The sequence below is a fragment of the Canis lupus genome, chromosome 11 (assembly GCF_003254725.2).
Source record: "Canis lupus dingo isolate Sandy chromosome 11, ASM325472v2, whole genome shotgun sequence".
Lineage (NCBI taxonomy): Eukaryota > Metazoa > Chordata > Mammalia > Carnivora > Canidae > Canis > Canis lupus.
Window position 1 is genome coordinate 63,969,000 of NC_064253.1, and position 27,461 is coordinate 63,996,460.

Consider the following 27,461-nt stretch of genomic DNA (forward strand, 5'->3'; position numbering starts at 1 on the left):
CAGGGTCCTGGGATTGAGTCCTGTATCGGGCTCCCTGCGGGGAGCCTGCTTCTCCCTCTGCCTGTGTCCCTGCCTCTCTCTGTCTCTCATGAATAAATAAATAAAATCTTTAAAAAAACAAAACAAAACAAAATAGAAACCTTCTGGGTCAGAGCCTGGCAGGCCAGGCAAGGTGACCCAGGGGAGGACAGGGACCCCAAGCCTTGGGCATGGAAGTGGAAGTGAAGTCTGTGGCCCCGGGCCTTGGGCCTGGGGGTTGGCAGGGACTGTACAGGGCCTGGGAGAGAGGAGAGAAGAGAAAGGAAAAGAGAATTTAAGAATAGACCAGAAAGAAAGGGAGAGAGAGGAAGCCGCCAAGGTGGCCCCGGGAACCAGCTCCCAGTAACAGAAACCCTGCAAACCGGTCTGGGCGGTCCTGAGCCGGAGCCAGGCCCGTCAGCTGGTGTGGCCCCATCCAGAGGGAGCAGCCCGGCCCCAGTAGCACTGCCCTCGGGCCTTGCCTGAGGCCCACTCACCCCACGGGGAGGCAGGGCAGGGGCTCTCCAGGCCTGGCCGCTGACAGCCTTTCCGGGTCTGGGACAGAAAGACTGGAGAAAACTGGGGCACACACTCTACTACAAAAACGCCATAGCACTTGAAGTGTGACAGAGCTGGGTTTCAGACTCTGCTCCTACCAGGGTGCCGAGACCATTCAGATAGGAAAGCCAGTGTCTTTAATCACTGGGGCTGGGAAAACTGGGTATCTGCATGCAAAAGAATGAAGTTGGACCCTATGTTATATCATAAATCAAAAATTAATTAAAAATGGACCAAAGGGACCACCTGGCTGGCTCAGTGGTTGAGCGTCTGTCTGCCTTTGGCACAGGTCGTGATCCCGGGGTCTTGGGATCAAGTCCCACATCAGGTTCCCCACAGGGAGCCTGCTTCTCCCTCTGCCTGTGTTTCTGCCTCTCTCTCTCTCTCTCTCTCTCTCTCTGTCTCTCATGAATAAATAAATAAAACCTTTAAAAACAAAACAAAAATGGACCAAGGACCTAAATCTAAAAACCCAAACTATAAACCTCTTTGCAAGCCTTTATATGCCAATCCACCCCCCCCCCCAATATATTCTCCTACCTTCCCACCGGCAAACTCTTATTCACCCTTCAAAACCCAAATTGCCCCCCTTGGTAAAGCCTTTCTGAGCCTCTCTCGATAGACTGGTTATTTCCCTCAATGTCGTCTTACAGCATCGTACTCATTGTGAAAACAGTACTCTCAGGCAATACCTAACAGAGGGAGTCGGTTTAATAATAAAGTTAATTTAACAATAAGTTTTTAAAAGTTTAATAGTTTAATAATAACCTTCTTAAGTAAACAACATTCTTTATTTCACAGAAGTGTAACACAAAGACATTTTAAAACAAAAGATAAAGCGTGATATGACGGTGCAATCAGCACACACGATAGTCTGTCAATATGAATATATCCTAAAATTTTAAGCAGACTTAGAATGGTCTGTATGACTTGACCTTCTTGCTGTTGGAAAGCTACTCAAGTGACAGTAAGGGTTGGTTGGAGGTGACAAGTCATCAGTAAGATATTTTTTTCTAAACAAAAATGGGATCCTCTTCCACATGTCATGTTGTTGCTTCCTTTTTCAAGCCACAAAATATCTTTCCAGCAGCCTCACTGATTTTTCAAATATATTATTTAAAATATTTCTTAAGATATGTCAGGGTTTATGGGTGCCTGGGTGGCTTAGTCGGTTAAGTGTCTGTTGATTTCGGCCCCGGTCACGATCTCAGGGTCTTGAGACGGAGCCCTGGGTCAGGCTCCCCTCTCAGCAGGGAGTCTGCTTGGGGATTCTCTCCCTCTCCCTCTGCCCCTACCCTGCTTGTGCACACACAGCCTCCTCCCTCTCTCAAAATAAATAAATATTTAAAAAGAAAGATATGGGGGTGCCTGGGTGACTCGGTTAGTTAAGTGTCCGCCTTCAGGTCATGATCCTGGAGCCCTGGGATTGAGCCCCACATTGGGCTCCCTGCTCAGTGGGGAGTCTGCTTTTCCCCTCTCCCTTTGTCCCTTCCCCTGCTTGTGCTCTCTCTCTTTCTCTAATAAATAAATAAAATCTTTAAAATAAGTAAAAATAAAAAGAAAGATATGGCTGTGTTTCATCACTGTGTATTGGTGTCCAAAGTGGAGTGACTGAGGGATGCCATGTTTTTGCCCACTTTGGGCAGCCTGCTGACTTTAGTGTGGGCATGACCTCTAGGCCAGGGCGGGGCTTCTCGAAGTACCTCCTCCAGGTCACCATTCCTTCGGCATGCTTGGGCACACAAGGATCATAAGGCTGGCCAAATAGGTGTGAAATTCTCTTGGAAGTTCACCAAGCATTTGTTAAAGGAGTACTGAAGGCTCTGAGAAGCCCTGCAGTTAAGAAATGGGCTTGATTTTCTTTAATCCGGTTGCCTTGTCTTTATAAGGACATGGTGCCTGGACAAGTATGCGTCCCAGTCATTGCGTGCAGAACAGCCCTGGAAAACACAATAGGGACTTGGCTACAATGGAAAAAGACTGCTTTTCGGGCGGGGGAGGAGGGTAGGGGTCGGGGATGCTGCCGCTGGAAATATCAAAAGCTGGGGCGTGCTTTCGAAAATGGGAGACAAGGAGAAAAATAGTAGGAGAAGGGGGTGTCTAGATGACATTACTTTGGGAAACGCAGGGAGAAAACACAGGTAGTAACTGCACCGATGGGACACATTATCTTAATGATTATCTTAACTATAATTAAACACAACGTAAATTAAAGCAGACTTTAGGCACTTTCAAACCTTTACTAAAGAAATGCAGGGGATTAGGAGGGAAATGCAAAATAATATTGTCGGTGCTGGCAAGGTTGTGGTAAAACTGACACGCTCAGTTAATCAACGATGCAGTGAAGTCACACAACCAGTTGGGAGGTAACCTGTGGCGAGAACCGCAAAGATAAGTATCTCCTTGACGATTAACCCCACTAGGAGCAATCTATCCTAAGGAAATATTAAATGGAAAGCCTTACACTGAATTACTACCAACAAGAGCAAAATACCGGCGGTCTCTTAGGTTAAAGTTTCAAACGGGAGGTGTGAGGTTAGGTACAAGTGTCCTGTGGGAGGTGACTAAGTACCTATGGAATTAAAACACACTGGATAGGAGTGCGTTGGAGTCTCCGGAGGAATTTTAAAAACACAGATTCCGAGGCTCTCCCCCATTTATGCAAAATCTCAGTCTCTGGCTGAGAGGGCTCTCTCGCTGAGCCACTCCGTTTAGCTCCTCTTCTCTCAACCCCCATCTGCCATTTCTGCTTCCAGTTTAGAGTCCAGAGAAAGGAAATCTCCATGGAGGGCATTCTTTTTTTTTTTCTTTTTTCTTTTTTTTAAGATTTTATTTATTTATTCCTGAGAGACACAGAGAGAAAGAGAGAGAGAGGGAGGGAGAGAGGCAGAGACATAGGCAGAGGGAGAAGCAGGCTCCATGCGGGAGTCAGATGCAGGACTCGATCCTGGGACTCCAGGATCACACCCTGGGCTGAAGGTGGGCACCAAACTGCTGAGCCAGCTGGGGATCCCCCCATGGAGGGCATTCTTTTGTGCAAGGTCATAGGTCACTGTCCAGCCTATGAAGCCAGGGGCTCTGGGGTCAATGCCCAGCCCTGATCCAGCCAACGGCAGGCGGTTGACCAGAATAGTACAAAACACAGTCCCCTGTGTCCGCCTGTCTGTCTCTGCTCAGCAGGACCTCTGCACGGGACAATCTGCCTGGACTGCAAAGGCTACCATGAACACATCTGCAGCTCCTGAGGGTGGGGGGAGGGCAGGCGCAGGGAGCTGATTATGTAATTCCAAATTTCCAGTTGATAAGAAATCAGGCTGAGTCCTTGGATTGGGCCACGATAGAAAACCTCAGCAAGGGAGCCTGCCTTTCTGGGCCAAGTGCTCTGACAGAGAGAAACAAATATTCTATAGCCATTTCATAAACAACCACTGAGACAATTAGCACGTGTAACCTCCAGTAGCATGGACTTTTGCCTCCTACAAATTGCAGAGAGGTTGCTTTCGTTCATGTCGGGGTTTTAAAGTAGCACTTTCCCAAATTATTTTAGCAAATTAGCAGTTTGGAACATGACGCCCAGCTTCAGCCATCCTTGCCAACCTCATCCTGCTCAGAGAAAGCCACACTCAGTCTTTTCAAAGCAGATAGCGTAACGTTGCTTCTTGCTGAAGTTTGGCCAGTGGGGTAGGGTTAGCCGAGGAGAGGCTTTGGCCGTGGAGCTGCTAGAGACTGATGAACCAACAAGGAGAAGCTGAATGTGAGGGAAGCAAGAAAACAGAGAAGTCCAGGAGGATTGAAGCTGGTCCCGTGCGAGTGCTCAAGGCCGCATGAGTCCCGTGGCCGTGGGCTGCCTGCAGATGCAGACCGCTCCTCTTACTGCAGAAAGTTCTGTTGGGCAGGGCTGTAGAGCAAGCCCTGGTCTCTTCCCACCACCCCATCGCTGAACACTGGTCACACCGGGCCCACCTGCTGGGTACCGATGTCACAAAGCCAGCTTGGCAATCTCTTAATGGGTTAGCATTTGTGCTTGGAAATCCGAAGAGCCAGGGCCACGTGATAAAGGTCATCTGAGTAGGGACACTTGACCCTGTCAAGTCACTGCTCACAGGTTTCTTGGATGGAGAGCTTCCCTGGATTTTCTCTCATTTTGCCAAGAGGGAGGGTCAACTGGGTCCTCCTTTCCTTCTTTCCTAGCAACACAACCATTGCTATAATTTCAACAAGGTGGTGATTGGTTTTTGTGTCCCTATAAAGGGAGAGGAACCTTGAAAGAGGGAAGGAGTTTGGGGTCTGAATGTTATGAAGGAATGGGGGACACCTGGAAAGTTGTAGCTTAAAAATAAACCAAACCTGGAATCGAGTCTCACGTCAGGCTCCCTGCATGGAGCTTGCTTCTTCCTCTGCCTGTGTCTCTGCCTCTCTCTCTCTCTCTGTGTCTCTTATGAATAAATAAAATCTAAAAAAAAAAAAAAGGAAACAAAATTTAAAAAAAATAAATAAACCAAACTTCCCACTCCCACTGGGTCAACTACTACTAAGTACCAGGCTGCCCTGGGAGGTCTTGTGGGGGGATCATGTGAACCCCTGTCCCATCAGGATAAGCCTCAGGAGAGAGTTCCACTCAGCAGAGCTGAGCCCTCACTGGCAGATTACTGGCACATGCCCTAGAGGTGCCTGAGGCCTCACTTTCAGCTGAGTCTCCCCTTATTCGGGTCCCACTTCTGGAGACACAGGCCTAGCGGTTCCACTGCAGGGATGTGGGGCCTGGGACATTGGCTTGCTAGATGCTGCAGGTGCCTGCTTGCTTGCTTGCTTTTTTGTTTTTTTTTTAATTTTATTTATTTGAAAGAGAGAGAGAGAATATGAGCAGGGGGAGGGCCAGAGGGAGAGGCAGAGAGAGAATCTTTAACCACTCTCCCCACTGAGCTGGGAGCCCCAAGTGGGACTCGATCCCGGGACCCCAAGGTCACAACCTGAACCAAAGTTAGACCCTTAAAGGACTGAGCCACCCAGGTACCCCACTGCAGGGCCCCTTCTGCTTAATAGCTCCAAACCCAACTGCTCCCTCTTTTGCATTCCCAGCCTGCGTGAAACCTCAGAACGTGCTGAGCAGAGACCTTCTGATTGGTCTGGAGCAATCGAGCCAGCCCTGTTACAAAACACACTGATGATATCGACCAAGGTTTCTCATCTGAAAGGTTTGACTTTTTTCCAAGAGAAGCCTTAATAGATTAATTAGATCTTTGCCTCTCAGGGATTTGGCAAATAAACAATGATGCATTTATACCAATAATAGGTATAAAGAACTAGTGTTTTATCATCAAAATTAGCCAACTGGGGTTTAATATGAAGGGCAACAGGGAGTTAAAAAGTATGCATCGTGGGGAGGGTGGACAATGTTAGGCAGGGAGGTGAATTTACTGCATTTTTAACCCCCAGCCCTTCAGGTAAAATGTGGTCGAGGATAAATCTAAAGGCTTTTTATGCTTGGCCTCAAAGTGAGCCCATATTTCTTGCTCTTAAGGAAGCATAATGCTGCCCTGGATGGCCAAACAGACCTTGTTTCTCAGAGTTACAGCCCTCTCTAGCATTTGAATACATTGAAAATATTTATAAAATTCATTTGTTCTTGACATCTTAAGTCTCCAGTAATTTTTTTTTTAAGATTTTATTTATTTATTTGAGCGAGAGAGTGAGCAAGAGAGCAAGCTAGCAGAGGGTCACAGGGGGAGGGAGAGGGACAAGCAGACTCTGTGCCGAGCATAAGCCTGACGCGGGACTGGATCTCACAACCCTGAGATCATGACCTGAGCCAAAAATCAGAGTCGGACCCTCAACCGACTGAGCCACCCAGGCGCCCCCAGGAATGTTTTTTAATAGTAATTTTCCACTATGTGTTACTAGAACTAAGTGGAATGCCAAAATCGTCAGATGAAATTTCTGTGATTGAAAAATAAATTTTGTTTCTTATTACATTTTTATTTCTGATTATTTAAATAATGAAAGAGGGGATCCCTGGGTGGCGCAGCGGTTTGGCGCCTGCCTTTGGCCCAGGGCGCGATCCTGGAGACCCAGGATCGAATCCCACATCGGGCTCCCGGTGCATGGAGCCTGCTTCTCCCTCTGCCTGTGTCTCTGCCTCTCTCTCTCTCTCTCTCTCTCTATCATAAATGAATAAAAATTAAAATAATAAACAAAGAAAGAAAGAAAGAAAGAAAGATAGGAAAGAAGAAAGAAAGGAAGAAAAGAAAGAGAGAAAATGCAAGCAGCAAGAGGTCCAGCCCCTACATGGGTTAAACATTCCTTAACATGTGGTAACCAATATGAAAAATCTCCTAAAGTTTGTAGGAAATGAGAGTTTTCTAATGAGAAGGAAATTGTATTACGGTCTTAAGTGCATTTTGCTCTGTGATCCATGAAGGCCCAGCAAAGGGCTCTGGGGCCGATTCAGTATGGCCCCACTGTCTCCCCACCACCCCTGGCTCATTGTCTCACTCGCTGTCCTTTGACACATCACCTCCTCAGTGCCTCCAGCCCTTTGCACACAACAGTCCCTGTGCTTGTGGTGTCCCCTTGGCCCAGCCCTATTTTTTGACAGCTTGGCATACTCTTACTTACTGTTTAAAATGCAGACAGTAAGTGGGTGCTTTCAAAGTATGAAGTAGATCCACTAGCAAATATGACATACATAGCAGAGTGAACCTGTTCAGCTGGTTCCAACAGCTTCTCCAGGAAGCCTGGCTTCTCTGAGTCCTCAAGGGCTGAATCCCAGATGGGCCAGCTCCCTCCTCCCCCTGCCCCTTCCCCTGGCCCTCAGGAAAGCACTCCTGGGTTTCTGGGTACCATTCCTGAGCTTAGGCCAAGGTACCTCTGCAGATAGCTGTCAGGGTCTCCAAGGTGGCTGCTTTACCCTCCCTGTGGATTCCCACCCTGGAAATCTCTCTCCACAGGTCTTGCCGGATCCCTGGATGCACATAGAAGGCCTTGGTTCCTGGAGCCCTGCCCTAAGACTGCCTCTCCCTAGAGCCACTTCAGAAGGGGCCACAGACTTCCTGGTTGGCATTATAGCCACTCTTTGGGCCACAGTTAACTGTGGGATCTGGGCTTAACTCTCAACCTTGGATTGGTCTCTCAGTGGAAAGGCCTGAGGGCATGTTAACCCCAGTAAGTCAACATTGCATGAACTGCATTCTAGAACCAGAAATGAGGAAAGTGGTGGCCTACCTAGAGAAGGATTCTCTCCTGTAATTTCATTTTTTTTTTAAAGATTTCATTTATTTATTCATGAGACACACACACAGAGAGGCAGAGTCACAGGCAGAGGGAGAAGCAGGCTCCATGCAGGGAGCCCGATGTGGGACTCGATCCCAGGACTGCGGGATCATGACCTGAGCTAAAGGCAGATGCTCAATCACTGAGCCCTCCCAGGTGCCCCTGTAACTTCATCTTTTGAGTGACATCGACGAGCCAGAAGGAAAAGGGTATAATCCTTATTGAGCACCTATCTACTCTGTACTGATACAATTTTTTTTTTTTTTTTTTTTTTTTTTTGCATTTAATCCTCACAACCACCTAACTGATAGGATTGCTTCCCCCAGGCCTGCCTGTCACATTGGCAGGGCCAGTGTAAGTCCACATACCGCATACCACATGCTTCAATGTTTCAAAATTAAAAATCAAGCTAAGAAGTTGCTGAAATAAGTGCTAATCTCCTAAATTGACAAATATTTTCATAATGACCTGGGAGGCCAAGTTCCAATTTAGAATCCATAGCCTCATTAGAGTTCTGAGCTGAAGTGTGGGGAGGTGGGGAGAACCGCCCCTTCTCTTCTCAACCCGGACTCTGTCCTAAGCCACTAGGAGGACACAGCTGTGTGGAAACCAGATGTCTCTGTTCTGCCCACCTCCATCCCCGTCTCCTGCTCCCCAACAGCTGCCCTTGGCTTCCACCGGGCTTCACACAGGCAGCGTAGCATATCCTCATGAGCAGGGATCTGGGGAGCAGCCCCTACAGATCCTAAAAATGGGTACAAGCCATTTGGACAAGGGGATTTGGGGGATCTGGCTCCTTCTGTGTAGTCTAGATGGGGAGCATGGGTTTTAAGCAACAGGTCCTTTTGGTCTTATTAACCGCTCACCCAGCAGGGTGGCATTGAGGCAAAGGAACACCAGACCAGGACCCTATAGACTGAGAGGACCAGAGCAGGGAACCCTCTTGCCTTAGTCTAAAGAGTTTTTCTGACTTTATTAATCTCCTGCCCAAATGAGCGAGTCAACTATATAGCTGGCCAGGAGGGGGCCGATCCCTGGGAGGATGAACCCAGGTGCAAGAGGCAAATTCCCTAATCCAAGGGGAACACAAGATCTCATCTCAAGCCATGCAGGGTTGACAAAGCAGCACTCTGTACTCTTGATCACCCGCTGAGTCCCTAGATGAGAAACAGAACTCTGAAGGGTTGAACATTTCATGACTGTCCCGTGGCTAGTAAGTGATGGAGCTTGAACCCAGGAACCCACGCTGATCTAACCCCGGGTCCCTGCTCCTGCTGTGCCCTACACTACAGTGTCTGTGGTTGACAAGAGGAAAGGATGCAGAAAACAGAGGGCAGCATTTTGAGGCTCTGGGATGTGACGAACCTGGGCTTTCCTGCTTGCGAGGCGAACAAAAGTCCAGTCCAAGGGGCTCCTGGATGCTGGTGCCGCTGCCCAGGTAAGCTCCTGTTCTTGTCTTCCCGGCTATCCTACTGCATCTAAAATTCAGCCTCTTCCCCGAGGGTGCATATCTGATGTCCATCCAGCTTCTCGATCTGCTATCTTCCAGTTTTTGCTTTGATGCACTTTGACTTCGTCTCTCAGTCTTCCAAGCCAAGCCTGTTTAGTGAAAAAAGGGTGGCCCCAGATGTGCCAGCTCACAAAGCCTTTCTCAGATGGGGGTAGCTCACAGAGCACAGTGACTCAAGGTATTTTTTTCCCTCATTAATTCCAACTATTAACATTTTAACTTGTTTATAGATCTCTAATTGGCTTTGTCAGTGAAGGCCAGAGTACATTATAAAGCAAGATTTAAAGAAATCAGATACCTAAGTACAGACTAGAAATATGGCCATTAAATTTATATGGCCATCAATCCATTAAAGCCTTGGCCTTCTTTCATTATTCTTTTAAGCTCAATGGTTCTCAATCTGGGCTATGCAATGGGATCACCTTGGTTGCTCCAAGAACCATTGATGAATGGGTCCCACCCCCAGGCATTTTGATATGATTGTTCTGGGAGTGGGAATTTCATTTTTTTTATTTAAAAATTTTCCAGGTGATTTTAGGCAGTTAAGATTGAGAACCACAGATTATTATTATTATTTTATTTATTTATGATAGTCACACACACACACACAGAGAGAGAGAGAGAGAGAGAGGCAGAGACATAGGCAGAAGGAGAAGCAGGCTCCATGCACCGGGAGCCCGACGTGGGATTCGATCCCGGGTCTCCAGGATCGCGCCCTGGGCCAAAGGCAGGCGCCAAACCGCTGCGCCACCCAGGGATCCCCACAGATTATTTTTTTAAGGGAAATTCTTACCTGAACCCCATCTGTGTTGCTTTTAGCATTTAAAAGTGTGGGTCCTTGAGCTTGGCTAGATCCACCTTTCCCAAAGCTTCCTATTTCTGCCTACTATAAACATCCACTGTCTTCCTAGGTACCTGCGAGTACTCTAGCACACAGTCAAAACTTCCTATATTTATAGTTTAAGGAAAGGAGGTCTTAGTTTATCGCCTGCACAAATGAGCACATCAAGGCTGGTGACCCAGGAGGGGCCAATCCCTGAGGAGATGGAGTGGCAGGGAAGAGGAGGCAAAGTCCGTGGTCCCAGGGCAACAGACCATGCCATCCTAATTCTCGGGGGATGTCGGGTTGCCACAGCGGTATTCCACATTCCCAGGGCACTTTCTTTCTCTTCTCATCTGCATTTGCCCAGCCACTGTTGGCTGCATGGGTCTGGCAGGCTTTCCTTGTGTTGGACTCTTCTGCTATAAGAACCATCTAGAAAAGGTGGGAGGGGAAAAAAAAAAAAAAGGAAAAGGTGGGAGGGATCGCAGAGGATCTAAAGCCTGGGGAGCCCCTGCCTCCACCTCCTCCAAGTAGGTCAAGAGTCCTAGTCACATGGCTTGCCACCCACTTGTTGGCTGGTGACCCTGAGCCTTGGGCTGAGGACAGTTACCCCCAACAGTCTCTCTAATACAGTCATTACAACTGCAGAGAACTAGTACAACAAGTTCCACAAGATCTGGCCTGGGGCTCTGGGAGCTCACGGGGACTGTGGCTCCCTGGGGCTGGGGTGGGGCCTGCTTCCATAGCCCTCTTCACCGGCTGAGCTTGGCCTTTGTGGTCACCCATTGGTCATCTAAAGATCTAAAGATTCATGACCACACTTGTCAAAATTACCAACTGAGCTCTGCTCCTGACCCAAGATGGGACCAGGCCTGAGAAGAAAATGCTCACATTGTTTCCTCATGAGATCAAGCATAGCTTTGCCAGTGGTGAGGGGAAGCCCTCAGATGCCTTTAATATTTCTTCCAGTCTTGGCAGGTTATTTTCATTCTTCACCAGGACACAGAAAACTATTGTTTTTGAGAACTCTCAAGCTCCCTCTAGTGTGTACAATATATTGGGCATTACTTGAGCGTAAAAACTTTGAAGGACCTAAGGAAGTAATTAGAAATTTGAATGAAGACTTACGAATTATAATAACCATTGCCATGCCAGTTATGATAGCAAAAACATAGAAATCACCTAAATAAGGGCAGGGGAAAAATAATCATGCCACATTACGGTATAGAACTTTGAAATATGATTTTTAAGAAAGACTTTAAAAACACAGGGAGGTCGGGGCAAGATGGAGGAGGAGTAGGGTCCCCAAGTCACCTGTCCCCACCAACTTATCTAGATAACTTTCAAATCATCCTGAAAACCTATGAATTCGACCAGAATACATAGCTGGAATGCTACAGAGAGAAGAGTTTGCACTTCTAACAAGTAAAACTAATTTTTAGCCACTCTGCACTGAGTAAAATGACTAGAAAGAACTCACCACAAAAGAAAGAATCAGAAACAGTGCTCTCTGCCACAGAGTTACAGAATTTGGATTACAATTTGATGTCAGAAAGCCAATTCAGAAGCATAATTACAAAGCTACTGGTGACTCTGGAAAAAAGCATAAAGGATTCAAGAGACTTCATGACTGTAGAATTTAGATCTAATCAGGCCGAAATTAAAAATCAATTAAATGAGATGCAATCCAAACTGGAGGTCCTAACGATGAGGGTTAATGAGGTAGAAGAAAGAGTGACATAGAAAACAAGTTGATGGCAAGGAAGGAAGCTGAGGAAGAAAGAGAAAAACAATTAAAAGACCATGAGGAAAGGTTAAGGGAAATAAATGACAGCCTCAGAAAGAAAAATCTACATTTAACTGGGGTCCCAGAGGGTGCTGAGAGGGACAGAGGACCATAAAGCATATTTGAACAAATCATAGCTGAGAACTTCCCTAATTTGGGAAGGGAAACAGGCATTCAGATCCAGGAGATAGAGAGGTCCCCCCCCTAAAATCAATAAAAACCATTCGATATTTAATGAAACTTGCAAATTCCAAAGATAAAGAGAAAATCCTTAAAGCAGCAAGAGACAAGAGATCCCTAATTTATATGGGGAGAAATATTAGATTAACAGCAGACCTCTCCACAGAGACCTGGCAGGCCAGAAAGGGCTGGCAGGATATATTAAGGGTCCTAAATGAGAAGAACATGCAGCCAAGAATACTCTATCCAGCAAGGCTCTCATTCAGAATAGAAGGAGAGATAAAGCACTTCCAAGATAGGCAGAAACTGAAAGAATATGTGACCACCAAACCAGCTCTGCAAGAAATATTAAGGGGGACTCTGTAAAAGAGAGAGGACGCCCAAAGAAATAATCCACAAAAAGAGGGACTGAATAGGTATTATGATGACACTAAATTCAAATCTTTCAAAAGTAACTCTGAACGTGAATGGGCTTAATGATCCCATCAAAAGATGCAGGGTTTCAGACTGGATAAAAAAGCAAGACCCATCTATTTGCTGTCTACAAGAGACTCATTTTAGACATAAGGACACCTACAGCCTGAAAATGAAAGGTTGGAGAACCATTTACCATTCAAATGGTCCTGCAGGGGTAGCCATCCTCATATCAGATAAATTAAAGTTTATCCCAAAGACTGTAGTAAGAGATGAAGAGGGACACTATATCATACTTAAAGGATCTATCCAACAAGAAGACCTAGCAATCATGAAAATTTATGCCCCTAATGTGGGAGCTGCCAAGTATATCAATCAATTAATAACCAAAGTAAAGACAATACTTAGATAATACACTAATGCTGGAAGACTTCAACATGGCACTTTCTACAAATCACAGATCTTCTAAGCACAACATCTCCAAAGAAACAAGAGCTTTAAATGTTACACTGGACCAGATGGATTTCAGATATTTACAGAACTTTACATCCAAAAGCAACTGAATACACATTGTTTTCAAGTGCACATGGAACTTTCTCCAGAATAGACCACATACTGGGTCACAGATCAGGTCTCAACCAATAACAAAAGATTGGGATTGTCCCCTGCATGTTTTCAGACCATAATGCTTTGAAACTCGAACTCAATCACAAGAAGAAATTTGGAAGAAACTCAAACACGTGGAGGTTAAAGAGCATCCTGCTAAAATATGAAAGGGTCAACCATAAAATTGGAGAAGAATTAAAAAGATTCATGGAAACTAATGAGAATGAAGATACAACCGTTCAAAATCTTTGGGATACAGCAAAAGCAGTCCTGAGAGGGAAATACATCGCAATACAAGCATCCCTCAAAAAACTGGACAAAACTCAAATACACAAGCTAACCTTGCATCTAAAGGAACTGGAGAAAGAACAGCAAATAAAACCTACACCCAGCAGAAGAAGAGAGTTAATAAAGATTCGAGCAGAACTCAAATGAAATAGAGACCAGAAGAACTGTGGAATAGATCAACAAAACCAGGAGTTGGTTCTTTGAAAGAATTAATAAGAAAGATAAACCATTAGCCAGCCTTATTAAAAACAAAAAAGACTCATTAGTAAAATCATGAATGGAAAAGGAGAGATCACCACCAATACCAAGGAAATACAAACGATTTTAAAAACCTATTATGAGCAGCTATACACCAATAAATTAGGAAATCTAGAAGAAATGGATGCATTTCTGGAAAACCACAAACTACCAAAACTGGAACAGGAAGAAACAGAAAACCTGAACAGCCAGGGAGGAAATTGAAGCAGTCATCAAAAACCTTCCAAGACACAAAAGTCCAGGGCCAGAAGGCTTCCCAGGGGAATTCTATCAAACATTTAAAGAAGAAACAATACCTATTCTACTAAAGCTGTTCCGAAAGATAGAAAGAGCTGGAATACTTCCAAACTTGTTTTATGAGGCATCACCTTAATTCCAAAACCAAAGACCCCACGAAAAAGGAGAATTATAGACTAATATCCCTGATGAACATGGATGCAAAAATTCTCAAGATACTAGCCAATAGGATCCAACAGTATATTAAGATGATTATTCACCATGACCAAGTGGGATTTATCCCCAGTATGCAAGGCTGGTTCAACACTCGTAAAGCAATCAACATGATAGATCATATCACAAGAGAAAAAACAAGAACCATTTGATCCTCTCAGTTGATGCAGAGAAAGTGTTTGACAAAATACAGCATCCATTCCTGATCAAAATTCTTCAGAGTGTAGGGATAGAGGGAACATTCCTCAGCATCTTAAAAACCATTTATGAAAAGCCCACAGCAAATATCATTCTCAATGGGGAAACACTGGGAGCCTTTCCCCTAGGATCAGGAGCACGACAGGGATGTCCACTCTCACCACTGCTATTCAACATAGTACTAGAAGTCCTAGCCTCAGCAATCAGGCAACAAAAAGAAATAAAAGGCATTCAAATTGGCAAAGAAGAAGTCAAACTCTCCCTCTTTGCAGATGACATGATACTCTACATAGAAAACCCAAACGACTCCACCCCAAGATTGCGAGAACTCATACAGCAATTCGGCAGTGCAGCAGGATACAAAATCAATGCCCAGAAATCAGTGGCATTTCTATATACTAACAATGAGACTGAAGAAAGAGAAATTAAGGAATCAATCCCATTTATAATTGCACCCAAAAGCATAAGATACCTAGGAATAAACCTAACCAAAGAGGGAAGGGATCTATACCCTAAAAACTACAGAACACTTCTGAAAGAAATTGAGGAAGACACAAAGAGATGGAAAAATATTCCATGCTCATGGATTGGCAGAATTAATTTTGTGAAAATGTCAATGCTACCCAGGGCAATTTACACGTTTAATACAATCCCTATCAAAATACCATGGACTTTCTTCAGAGAGTTGGAACAAATCATCTTAAGATTTGTGTGGAATCAGAAAAGACCCCGAATAGCCAGGGGAATATTATAAAAGAAAACCAGAGCCAGGGGCATCACAATGCCAGATTTCAGGTTGTACTACAAAGCTGTGGTCATCAAGACAGTGTGGTACTGGCACAAAAACAGACACATAGATCAGTGGAACAGAACAGAGAACCCAGAAGTGGACCCTCAACTCTATGGTCAACTAATATTCGACAAAGGAGGAAAGACTATCCACTGAAAAAGGACAGTCTCTTTAATAATTTGTGCTGGGAAAATTGGACATCCACGTGCAGAAGAATGAAACTGAACCATTCTCTTACACTGACACAAAGATAAACTCAAAATGATGAAAGATCTAAATTTGAGACAAGATTCCATCAAAATCCTAGAGGAGGATCTATGAAGGCAAGGGAAACAAAAGCAAAAATGAGTTATTGGGATTTAATCAAGATAAAAAGCTTCTGCACAGCATAAGAAATAGTCAACAAAACTAAAAGACAACCTACAGAATGGGAGAAGATATTTGCAAATGACCTATCAGATAAAGGGCTAGTTTCCAAGATCTATAAAGAACTTATTAAACTCAACACCAAAGAAACAAACAATCCAATCATGAAATGGGCAAAAGACATGAACAGAAATCTCACAGTGGAAGACATAGACATGGCCAACAAGCACATGAGAAAATGCTCTGCATCACTGGCCATCAGGGAAATACAAATCAAAACCACAATGAGATACCACCTCACACCAGTGAGAATGGGGAAAATTAACAAGGCAGGAAACCACAAATGTTGGAGGGGATGTGGAGAAAGGGGAACCCTCTTGCAACGTTGGTGGGAATGTGAACTGGTGCAGCCACTCTGGAAAACTGTGTGGAGGTTCCTCAAAGAGTTAAAAATAGACCTGCCCTACGATCCAGCAATTGCACTGCTGGGGATTTACCCCAAAGATACAGATGCAGTGAAACAGCAGGACACCTGCACCCCGATGTTTCTAGCAGCAATGGCCACAATAGCCAAACTGTGGAAGGAGCCTCGGTGTCCATCGAAAGATGAATGGATAAAGAAGATGTGGTCTCTGTATACAATGGAATATTACTCAGCCATTAGAGACGACAAATACCCACCATTTGCTTCAACGTGGATGGAACTGGAGGGTATTATGCTGAGTGAGGTAAGTCAATCAGAGAAGGACAAACATTATATGGTCTCATTCATTGGGGAATATAAAAAATAGTGAAAGGGAATAAAGGGGAAAGGAGAGAAAATGAGTGGGAAATATCAGAGAGGGAGACAGAACAGGAGAGACTCCTAACTCTGGGAAAATAACGGGTGGTAGAAAGGGAGGTGGGCGGGGGATTGGGGTGATCGGGTGACAGGCACTGAGGGGGGTACTTGACGGATGAGCACTTGGTGTTATGCTATATGTTGGCAAATCGAACTCCAATAAAAAATATACAAAAAAATAAAAATGACTTGTAAAAAAAAAGACACAGGGAAATGTTCGTGATGCAAGGGTGTTAATGAAATTATATATACACTGAGATACAAATAGTGTAAAAAAACATAAGTAAGATGGGGAGGTACAAATAGGGGGAATGCAGAGGATTTTTAGGAAAGTGAAAAATATTCTGTACACTATTATATTGATGGGTACAGGCCATTATACATTTGTCCAAACCCATAGAATGTACAACACGAAGAGTAAACCCTCATGTAAACTATGAACTTAGGTGTTTATGATGTGTCAATGTGGGTTCATCAAATGGTAACGAATGTACCTCTGGGGGGGATGTTGATGATGGGGGGACTGGGGTATATGGGAAATCTTTGTACCTTCCTCTCCATTTTGCTGTGAATCTAAAATTGCTCTAAAACAAGGAAAGTATTGGGGCAGCTGGCGGCTCAGTTGGTAGAGCCTGCAGCTCTTGATCTTGGGGTTGTGAGTCTGAGCCCCATGTTGGATGTAGAGATCGCTTAAAAATAAGATCTTTAAGAAAAAAAAAGTATTTTTAAAAGTTCTGGAAGAAGATAAAGGTGATGCTTATACAACATTGTGAATGTATTTAGTGCCACTGAATCATATACTTAAAAAAATTGTTAAAATGGTGGGGCACGTGGGTGGCTCAGTGGTTTAGCGTATGTCTTTGGCTCACTCAGGTCATGATCCCAGCGTCCTGGGATCGAGTCCCACATCGGGCTCCCTGCAGGGAGCCTGCTTCTCCCTCTGCCTGGGTCTCTGCCTCTCTCTGTGTGTCTCTCATGAATAAATAAATAAAATCTTTAAAAACTTGTTAACATGGTAAATTTTATGTTGTTTATATTTCACCACAATTAAGAAGAAAACCCGTGTAACGTGTGCTCAGAAAAATCTTGGAAAGAAATCCTCCAAAAATGTTAGATATCTTTAGGAGTAGCATTATGGATGATGTTTATTTTTCTTCTTCAATCTCTGTCTGAAGGGCCCACACTATGCATGTAAAAATGTAATCAGGATATGGAATCTGTAATCTGGAAAAAGTTATTCTATCAGGGTCTCAGTAAGAAACAGATGATACACTCATATCAGAATAGTTGGGGGAAGGTTCCCTGATAAAGGGGTTAGCTACAAAGGTACAAGGGAACCTCAAGGGATGCTGTGAGACCTGAGGTACAGGAACAGTGAAGCTGGGGCACCTGGTGGCTCAGGGGCAGAGCTCTGCCTGAGCCTTTGGCTCAGGGTGTGATCCCAGGGTTCTGGAATCGAGTCCTGCATCAGGATCCTCACAGGGAGCCTGCTTCTCCCTCTGCCTGTGTCTCTGCCTCTATGTCTCTCATGAATAATAAATAAAAAATTTTAAAAACCTTAAAAAAAAGAAGAAACAGTAGAGCTGGTACCATCTCTAGGCTGAAAAGAAGGGGCAAAAAAGGAGTTAACAGAGAGCAGGAACCTTCAGTTGGGGCAAAAGCCCACTAAAGAGTCACGCACCTCCCTCCTGAGCTCCTGCTAGAGATCCCCGCTAGACAGGGCCCGCTCCTGGAGGCCAGGGCCCGCTCCTGGAGGCCAGGGCCCTAGACCGCAGCGCATACTGGTTGGCATTATGAAGCTCAGAGCAGAAAGGTAGAGTGACCGGAGGGGCACGTTGAAGACAGACAGTAGTAGAGTTTTTAATAGGAATGTTGAAGTTTTGGAAAGGACAGATGCTCCTCTGTCCCCTAGGAAGCTTCTGACTTGCGTTGTTTTCAGAGTTTCATGACCAGAGCAACAGAAGCAGTCAATGTTTAAAGAAGTCTTTCTCCTTTGCTGTGCATAAATTCTTGGGCCCTTTCCCAGAAAAGACTTTCCAGAATAATTGTCCTAGAAAGCTGCACATAGACTGCCTGTCTCTGAATTGCCACACATTGGCGTTAATTCACAGTTCCCATCACCTACCCGCAATGACGACGGCTAGTCACAAAAAAGCCCTTGGCGTGGAGTTAGAAGATTCTAGGCTCAATTTCCAGCTCTAGAAGGTTCTCTCCGGTTACTAGTGTTTACTTGAGGTGTTAAAACATCAGGTGGAATGACTCATTCACTCGTAAGTTGCCTAACACACATTTAACACACTTGTCCCAGGCTCTGTAGGGGCGGGTGCTAGAGCGATACAACAAACACTTACTAATGACCTCAAATGGATCACGTTCTAATGAAAGAGATCGGTAACACAGAGCTATAATTTAAGGATGGAATAGTGTAATTAATGGTAGCTGCTGCATCAAACAAACTTGCCAAGAATAGTGGCCGATCATGAAACAAAGCCAGGTTTTTTTGTGTTTTTTTGCCCATGCAAAGTCCAATGCCGGTTAAGAAGCCCCCTTCCGTCTCATAGCCACACCATATAGGACACATTATGGTCGCAGTTGGATAAGGAGAGGTGAAGGGGTACCTTGGCTCTTAACTGCCTTCGCCCAGAAATAACACACATCACTTCTGTCCATAGCTCACTGTCTAGACCTGGGTCACCTGACCACCCCTAAATTACCATCTGTGGAGGTTGGGAAATGCAGGGGAGCTCACAGACACCTCGTGGGTGGGTCTTTGTCCCCGCGGGTAATGCGACGATACCAGTGAGCAAGGAATCATGTATTAACCAGGATTCTTTGGATTCAAGTAACAGAAACCGGCTTGAGTTAGCATAAACAAAAAGGGAAGTTTATTATAAGAGTTTTAAGGATTTGGGGTGGTCCTCAAGAACCAAATGGCAGAAATGCAACTGAACGTCAGGCAGGGATTAGAATCAGGAGATGCAGAGCCACTGCAAGATTTCTCTTGCTCTGGTACCATTTTGTGAAGAGAAAAGGGAGTAAGCTGGCTGTTCGCTTCATGGACAATCCATTAGGTAGGTGAGCTTTGCAGGGAGTTCGGGCATTCCTGATGGTGGATATTTAATCCACGTTAGGGAGAGAGAGAGAGAAAGGCATTCCAAAGGAGATGATGTCTGCCCAGTTGTTTTTTGTCATTTTAATATGTATTTTTATCGTGGTAAAATTGCCCTGAATTTTGAAGGCTAAGAAGGCATTTGTTGGGTGAAGACAAAGAGCAAGGTCTTTCCAGGCAGCAGATGCAAAGAAATGGACACACAAAAGAGCTTGGAATATATGGGAAAGTACAAGCTTATGGCTAGAGTTTAGGGTAAAGTGACAGCACTACTAAGTTGACTCCCAATATATGGTCACCCTTCTTTTTCCTTGCTGATAAGGATCCTTGATTTTAGATCCTAGAGGCATCTGTAGTACCATTTCCAAGGTGATCATGACAAGGAGATCTAGGCCAATTATGACCATTTTGTTCCTCACTTTTTAGATCCCTTTGGAGCTAGTGATGGCCATGTGATTTTTCTCCTGGCCAGTGAGATCTCAGCAGACTTCAGCTAAAGAAAGGGTGCTTCTGGAAAAGTCTTTTATTGCCATGATAAAAGAAAAGAGATGCAGCAGGGATGGCTCCTTGTCTTTTTTTCCTCTTTCCTGCTTTATGTGATGAAGCATTGACTGGAACCATGGCAGCTATCTTGAGTAATGAAGCAAGAAACGTGAGGATAAAGACGTCATGCCAGTAATAGCACAGAGAAAAAAGAAGGAGCCAGTGTCTCTGACAGCATCGTTGAGAGGCCAAACCATTGCCATCTATTTCTCACCTCTAGATTTTTGGTTGTGTGAGAAAAATAAACCCTCATCTGTTTAAGCTCTGTATTTCAGGTACTTGTGGATCACATCATGTCTCTAAATCGCTGATTCCCATCACATATATGTTTTGCAAATACTTTCTCCCAGTCTCTGGTTTGTCTTTGGTTTTCTTAACAATATCTTCCGAAGATCAAAAGCTTACATTTTGACGAAGTCCATTTTATCAATTTTATTTTTAAAGTTTGTGTTCTTTGCCTACACCCAAGGTCACAAGCATTTTTCTCTTTTTCTTTTTCCTAGGAGAGTTATAGTTTTAGCTTTTATATTTAGAACTGTGAATGCTTTTTTTTTTTTAAAGATTTTATTTATTTATTCATGATAGTCACACAGAGAGAGACAGAGAGGCAGAGACACAGGCAGAGGGAGAAGCAGGCTCCATGCAGGGAGCCCGACGTGGGACTCGATCCCGGGTCTCCAGGATTGCGCCCCGGGCCAAAGGCAGGCGCCAAACCGCTGCGCCACCCAGGGATCCCTGTGAATGCTTTTGAGTTAATTTCTTACGTGGTTTGATATATGGGTCAAAGTTAAATTTTTCCATATGGATACCCAGTTGTTCCAGCACCGCTCGTTGAAAAGTCTATCCTTTCTCCATTTAAAATGCCTTGGCTTCTTTGTCTAATCAATTGACCACATTAGAATGGGGCTATTTCTAAAATCTCTATTTTTTCCATTGATTTTTGTGTCTACCTTTATGCTAGGGTCTCAGTGACTTGATTATAGTACATTAGAGTGTATTATACATGCAGTTGATTTCTTAATTTTATTTTCCAATTGCTCGTCTCAGTATAGTAATGCAATTAGGTTTTGTATCTTGGCCTTGACTCCTTTAATCTTGATGGATTCACTTATTATTCTATAGCTTTTTTTCTTTTGTATATTCCTTATGATGTTCTGTGCACACTTTCATGATGCCCACAGACACAATTTTTCCTGTATGTAACCTGCTGTTATCCTTGTCACTGTCAGGATTTATTCCTTATCACTGGCTTTAGTTGACTTTAATGTAGCTCAGCATAGCCTTCTTCATGTTCATCCTGTTTAATGTCCACTGAGTATCTTAAATCTTGAAATTTATGCTTTTAACCAAATTTGGAGAAATTTCAGCCATTATTTTTTCAAATATTTTCTCTGCTCCACTTCCTTCTCTCCTGTCCTGGCACTCCAATTATATATGACAGACCACTTGATAGTATCTAACAAGCCCTGAGTCTCTTCTTTATTTTTAAAGATTCTATTTATTATTTATTTGACAAAGAGAGAGTGCACAAGTGGGCAGAGCCACAGGAAGTGGGAGAGGGAGAAACAGGTTTCCCGGTGAGCAGGGAGCCTGACGTGGATCCCTGGACCCTGAGATCATGACCTGAGCTGAAGGCAGATGTTTAATTGACTGAGCCACCCAGGCGCTCCCTGAGTCTCTTCTTAAAAAAACAAAAAAACAAAACCAAACCCACACAACCTCTTTTTCTCTGTGTTCTTCATATTATATAACTTTTGTTGCTCTACGTTCAAGTTCACTTACTCTTCCCTCTGTTATTTTCACTTGGCTTTTAAATCTATCCATTACATTAAAAAAAATTAAAATAGTGTGTGTTTAATTTCTAGAATGTCCATTTCATTGAAAAAATCATTTTGATTTTTCTTTCCCTATTGAGATTTTCTAGCTTTTCATCCATCAGAAGTATATTTTCTTTTATTCCATTGTGAATAGTTGTAACGGCCATTGAAAAATCCTCATCTTCTAGTTCTAACATCTGGATTATCTTGGGGCTGTTTCCAGTTACTTTTGTCTTGAGAATGTGTTCCATTTTCCTTGTTCATTACACACTGGGTTATTTTACATTGTAAATTGGACATTATGAAAATGGGAAGTCATGTTGTACGATTTCCCTGCCCCAGAATCTGCCTGATTTCTGGTCCCCCTTCTAGTGATTTCAGGGAGCTGTTCATTGCATCATGCCCAGATTTTATAGCTGTGGTCTGTAGGATTATTCATCTAGCAAGATCTTATTTAATCAGATTTTTAATTCATTCATTTCGCCCTGACAGATCTCACCTCAAGGACAAGCTCTACAGTTTTCATGTTCTGCCACTTGGCTTCTCCAATGCTCCTGGGAAGGATGGTTTACACATGTGCAGCCCAGAAGGGTGGGGGAGTGTGGGCCTTCTGGGGCAGCCGTCATATAGTGGGGGATGGGAGTCAATGGATAAATACTTCTCCATGTTGATTTTAGAGTAGATAATTCCTGTGTGCTCCTCAGGGGGGGCCATAGCAAGACTGAGGTCCAATGGCCCCAGTGGTGACTAACATAACATACTCTTCAACTGTCTTTTCCCACTTTCCCTGTTTCACTTTCCCTGTTACCTCTCACTTTTGGGGTCAACTCCCAAATAAACTATCTGCACTCAAGTTCTTGTTTCCCTTTCTGGAGGGATCCCAGGCTAATGCTCAGTTGTCAATCACGTTACTCCTCCTGTAGCCCAGAGCAACAGTATCTGATACAGATTCATATCAGAAGAAGATGAAGTACAAGAGCTAGGTGGGATTCTGGTTTTAAAGGCTTGCAATGCCATCTAAGAAGTTTGGATTCTATTTGTTCCAGAAGAAAGAGCCGAAGGATACTTGCTATGAAATGGACGTGATCCAACTATTTACAGTCTCTTATTGTCCCAAGATCTGAAGACTCTCTGACTTGCTATCTCTGAATTTCAGTTTCTCTCATTAATACATTGAGAAGAGTAGCACTTTCCTGTCTATTTTGCACAGTTGTTACAAAGACCAAATTAGATAATGCATATTCCACAAGGAGCTAAATGAAAGTAGGGTGTTACTACTATTACTTCGATCTGGTGTTATATGTTAGTGTGGGAAATAAACATTGCAATATTAAAAAAAAACAACAACAACCCATATTTACCTAATAGAATTTCCAACTGGGGCAAAAGTAAATTTTGAGGGACTGTGCAATCCAAATATAATTTTAGGTTGTATCTACAAGACAACAGAATAATAAGCAAACTCTAATATACCTGTAAGGAATTGTGGATTCTACAACCAGGGGCTTAAACAGATAGCGGTGGGCCTTCTAAGACTGGCATGGCAACTCTCTGATGTCCCAGACTTCTATCGTTCTGCTGCCAACTTGAGAGCATGGCTTCTATCTTCCAAGTCCCAAGATGGTTATTGCAGCTTCAGGTCTCGTGTCGACTTTCAGGCAGGAGGAAGGGAGTGGGAATGGACAAGTGTGAGTCTTCAAGTTGAGTCAATGCTTTTGCTCCAAAAACTTTCTCAAAGTCTCAGCTAAGGATATCTGTTTGTGTCACACTGGCCACCCTTTAAACAACGAATGCTGGGAAATATAGCCTTTTAGCTGATAACAAGTCATCCCCAAATAAAATTAAGGTTCCCTCAGTAAGAGAAAAGAAGAGAATGGGTACTGGGCGGGCAGTTACCTGTCTTGGTCATAGATGGTGTCTCAGAAAGAGCCCTGGGGGCAGCCCGGGTGGCTCAGTGGTTTAGTGCCACCTTCGGCCCAGGGCGCGTTCCTGGAGACCCGGGATCAAGTCCCATGTCAGGCTCCCTGCATGGAGCCTGCTTCTCCCTCTGCCCGTGTCTCTGCCTCTCTCTCTCTCTCTCTCTCTCTCTCTCTCTCTCTGTGTGTGTCTCTCATGGATAAATAAATACAATCTTAAAAAAGAAAGAAGGAAAGAGGCTTGGGTCAAATCCTGTATTCAAATGCTACTTTTGCTCTTATTTGTTGGCTGACAGGGCACATTGCTTTTTGAGATTCGATTTCTGCTTCTGTAAGATGCTGTTAACAACTTGTACTTTGGAAAGATTTGCACCATACAGAATCATTTCGGGGATTCTGCGAGTATTCCATGTAATGTGCCCAGAACGACGCCTGGCACAGGAGAGATGCTCAATGTTTCTGTTGACTCTAACAATACTCTGCGCCAGGTGCTAGGCTAGAAGTGAAAAAACACAACAGCACATAATCTCTGCCCTCCAGGAATTCTAAGTGCGTGTGTGTGTGCGTACGTGTGTGTGAAGACGTGTCGCACCGTGCCATGCTACTCCACGCAGATTCTTTCTTCAGTGTCCCTGCTCCTGTACCCCAGTCGCTGGGAAGAGTTGCTGCTGATGGCTCCCAGCTGTGCACTTCAGGGGACATTGCCTTCAGCTGCTGGGGACCACCTGCCCCCCATTAGGCACCCTCCTATGGGGTGGTCCATGGCCAAGGACTGGCTGATGCACGGATCAAAAGCCCAGCCCCTTTGTCTTGATTTTGGGACAACTCTCAAGGGCCATCCTGGCTCTGGAATTCCCTGGAGGATCAACTGAGGCTCAGTGGCAGCTGCATTTCATCGTTTTTCCCTCAACGCAGTCCTTCTTCCTTCACTTCTCCCTGGCCTACCTCCCGGAAGCTTCTCCAATACCTCTTGGGCACACAGCCTGCCTCAGAGCCCGTTTCCTGGAAACCCAACTGTGCTACATGACAAGGTACCCACAAGAGATTTCTCAGGTGTCTTCATTACAGGGGCCGGGCCTCGAGCTGGAGAGGCATGAGCCACCTGCTCTGGTCTCTCTCACCACCCCTCGCAGCTCCTGCGCACTGCCGCTTCCGAGAGCCAGGCTGGCCCGTGACCTCTGGTAGTCCTGGTGCCATCTCAGAACTTCTTTTACTTGACCTCCCACCGCTAACTCCCTCATTCTCTGGGCATTTCTGTACGAGTCCCTGCAAGAAAGCACCAGCTAGGCTCGGCCCACCTTTGCAGGTCAAGCACCCCACAGGCTGTCGGGGGGCCTCTAGATTGGCTGGTTGAGGGGTCATGCACTCACCACTGGTCAATCAACTGTGGTTGGGGGGAACAGGGGGTGCAGAAGGGACCGTGGCCCAGGGCCTCCCCCTGAGCAGGGCTCAGCGGGGAAGGTAGGTGTCGTGGGAAAGGTGTCCAGTATATTATAAAGGGTGCTCCCGGAGCAAGTGAGGCCCCTGAGAGCCCGGGAAAGGGTGACAGCACCGTGCCAGGCAAAGCAAGAAGGCGGGGCTGCTGCCCCTGTGTTCTCGGCTAAGGAGAAAACCGGCTTGATCTGGAATGAAGGGGTGAGGGTGGCAGAGGGAAGAGCAGGTGTGTGTGGAATGAAGCCACGTGGGCTGGCATGGCCCATCTCAAGGGCAGTTGAACTGCAGATAGGGGACAACGGGGACGGAGGCAGAGGGGGGACCCAGGGCCACTGCAGGAGCGAGCTGGAGCCAGCGGGCAGTCGGATGTCCCTGGGACGGATGCGGTTCCCTGTTGTCACATACAGAACGCCTTGTGCCCCGGGGGGCCCCCGCTGGCCCGGGGAGCAGGTGATCGCAGTCCATGCGCCACCACTTTGCGTGTTTTCTTCCCCTGCCCGAGCTCACAGCAGCAGCCTCCTGCTCTGCAAGATCCCCGCCGTGGAGGTTTCTCCGCTGATACATCCCCACGTCCCAGGATGCTTGCGGCCCCATTTATACATTGCTTTGATCCTCTTACAGACTAGGAGAGAGGGTGATAGGTGTCATCTGCTCTTCCAGGCACAGTCTGTCGAGGTGGCCACCTGCCTCACGTGGCTGTTTGCATTTAATTCCTAACGGTCTGCCCCTCAGGAGCGCTCACATTCCAAGTGCTCAGCAGCCCCATGTGTCAGTGGCCTGGATGGTAGAGACAGAGCACATGTTCATCATCCTGCCCAGTGCTCCTGGGTGGTGCTGCCCTTGGCTGGGAACTTGAGCGTGTGTCTGTCCAGCTCCTTGCGGCAGGCCTCGACCTCACAGCAGGGCCAAGGACCTGGCATGTCATCAGTGAACCATTGTGGGACAACTGAGTTGACTGACAGTCTCCACTGACAAGGGGGGAAAGAAGATTCGGAGAGATGCTACTTTCAGGGGTGGTGGAGCAGATATGCGACCGAGCAGGGACTCCGGCCCATCCTTCCCCGGCCAGCACACTGCTTGTTCAGTCTCTCCCTGCCCCTGCTTTATTGGCCCCCAGGCTCTGACAGGAGAAGGTGGGTCCTCCGTTGTCACCCCAGCAACCTCCCACCACCTGATTGGAAAACCACTTCTAAAAAAATGGCTTATGATGTTTTCCCCTAAGGTGAAGGGAATAGAGAATGTGGCAAATACAGACAAGGAGAAAGAAAAGTTACTCATACCTGTTAACGCAAAAACTGGCTCAGTTAACATTTTGGTACATGTCCTCCAAATGTCTTTTCAGTACTGTTAAAAAACAAAATTCAAAGCAGTAAATTTACACATCTGGGGCGCCTGGAAGCGTCTGATTCCTGGTTTTGGCTCAGGTCTTGATCTCGGGCTGAGATCACAGCCTGAGGTTGGTCTCCACACTCAGTGTGGAATCTGCTTGGGATTCTTCTCCCTCTCCCTCTGCCCCTCCTGCTTGTGCTCTCTCTCTAAAATAAATAAATAAATCTTTTTAAAAAGCTGGCTTTATTAAATGACCCATGAATTGGACAGCATCCCATCTAGCAAGTAGAGAGATGCTCCGAGGAGTTGCACAAAATGGAAGGTTTTTATAGGAAGGAGGCTGGGCCAAGGAAGTTATTAGCAAGGGAACAGGATTGTATCCAGGGAAGGTCACTTGCCTTTAGGGGGAAGAGCAGAGGGTCCTCTCATGCAGATGACCTCATCTTCATTTAGGGGAAAGAGAGAGCTCCTGTGGCTGGTCCCCTCATTGGTGCTGATCAGAAAATTTCTGACTGGCTGGTTCAGACTCACCCCCTGGGGAATGTTGAAACTGCAATTAGATTAGATATTAAGCCCCCGGTTTGGGGATTTGGTCTAAATGATGCCATTTGGGGCACGTGGTTTTAACAATATAGAGGTGTATTGTTAAAAAGAGGTTTTCCACGAGTCTATGTCATTTGCTTTTGAAAACATATTTTTTAAAAGATTTTATTTATTCATGAGAGACGCCAGAGAGAGGCAGAGACAAAGGCAGAGGGAGAAGCAGGCTCCATGCAGGAAACCCAAAGCGGGACTCGATCCCGGGACCCTGGGATCACGACCCGAGCTGAAGGCAGATGCTCCACCACTGAGCCACCCGAGCGTCCCAAAACCTGATTTTCCAAGAGGTTTGTGGGGCCAGACACTTACGGCTTTCTTCTCCCAGCCTTTCTCAAGCTCCTGGGCCTATTTCTCTCTT

At 45.3% G+C, this 27,461-nt stretch overlaps 1 long non-coding RNA gene across 2 annotated transcripts; it reads right to left on the reverse strand.

Annotated features, from left to right (window-relative positions):
• Positions 1-1,269: 1,269 nt before the first annotated feature.
• LOC112650143 (uncharacterized) lies at positions 1,270-26,540 on the reverse strand. Of its 2 annotated transcripts, XR_003129993.3 has the most exons (4): positions 26,455-26,540; positions 10,149-10,610; positions 9,211-9,444; positions 1,270-5,029 (listed from the first exon to the last, which is right to left on the reverse strand). It is a non-coding gene; the product is annotated as an uncharacterized LOC112650143 (long non-coding RNA). The 2 variants fall into 2 exon arrangements; XR_004803731.2 differs by lacking the exons at positions 10,149-10,610; positions 26,455-26,540 and having other exon boundaries at positions 9,211-10,136.
• Between the last annotated feature and the right edge of the window lie 921 nt (positions 26,541-27,461).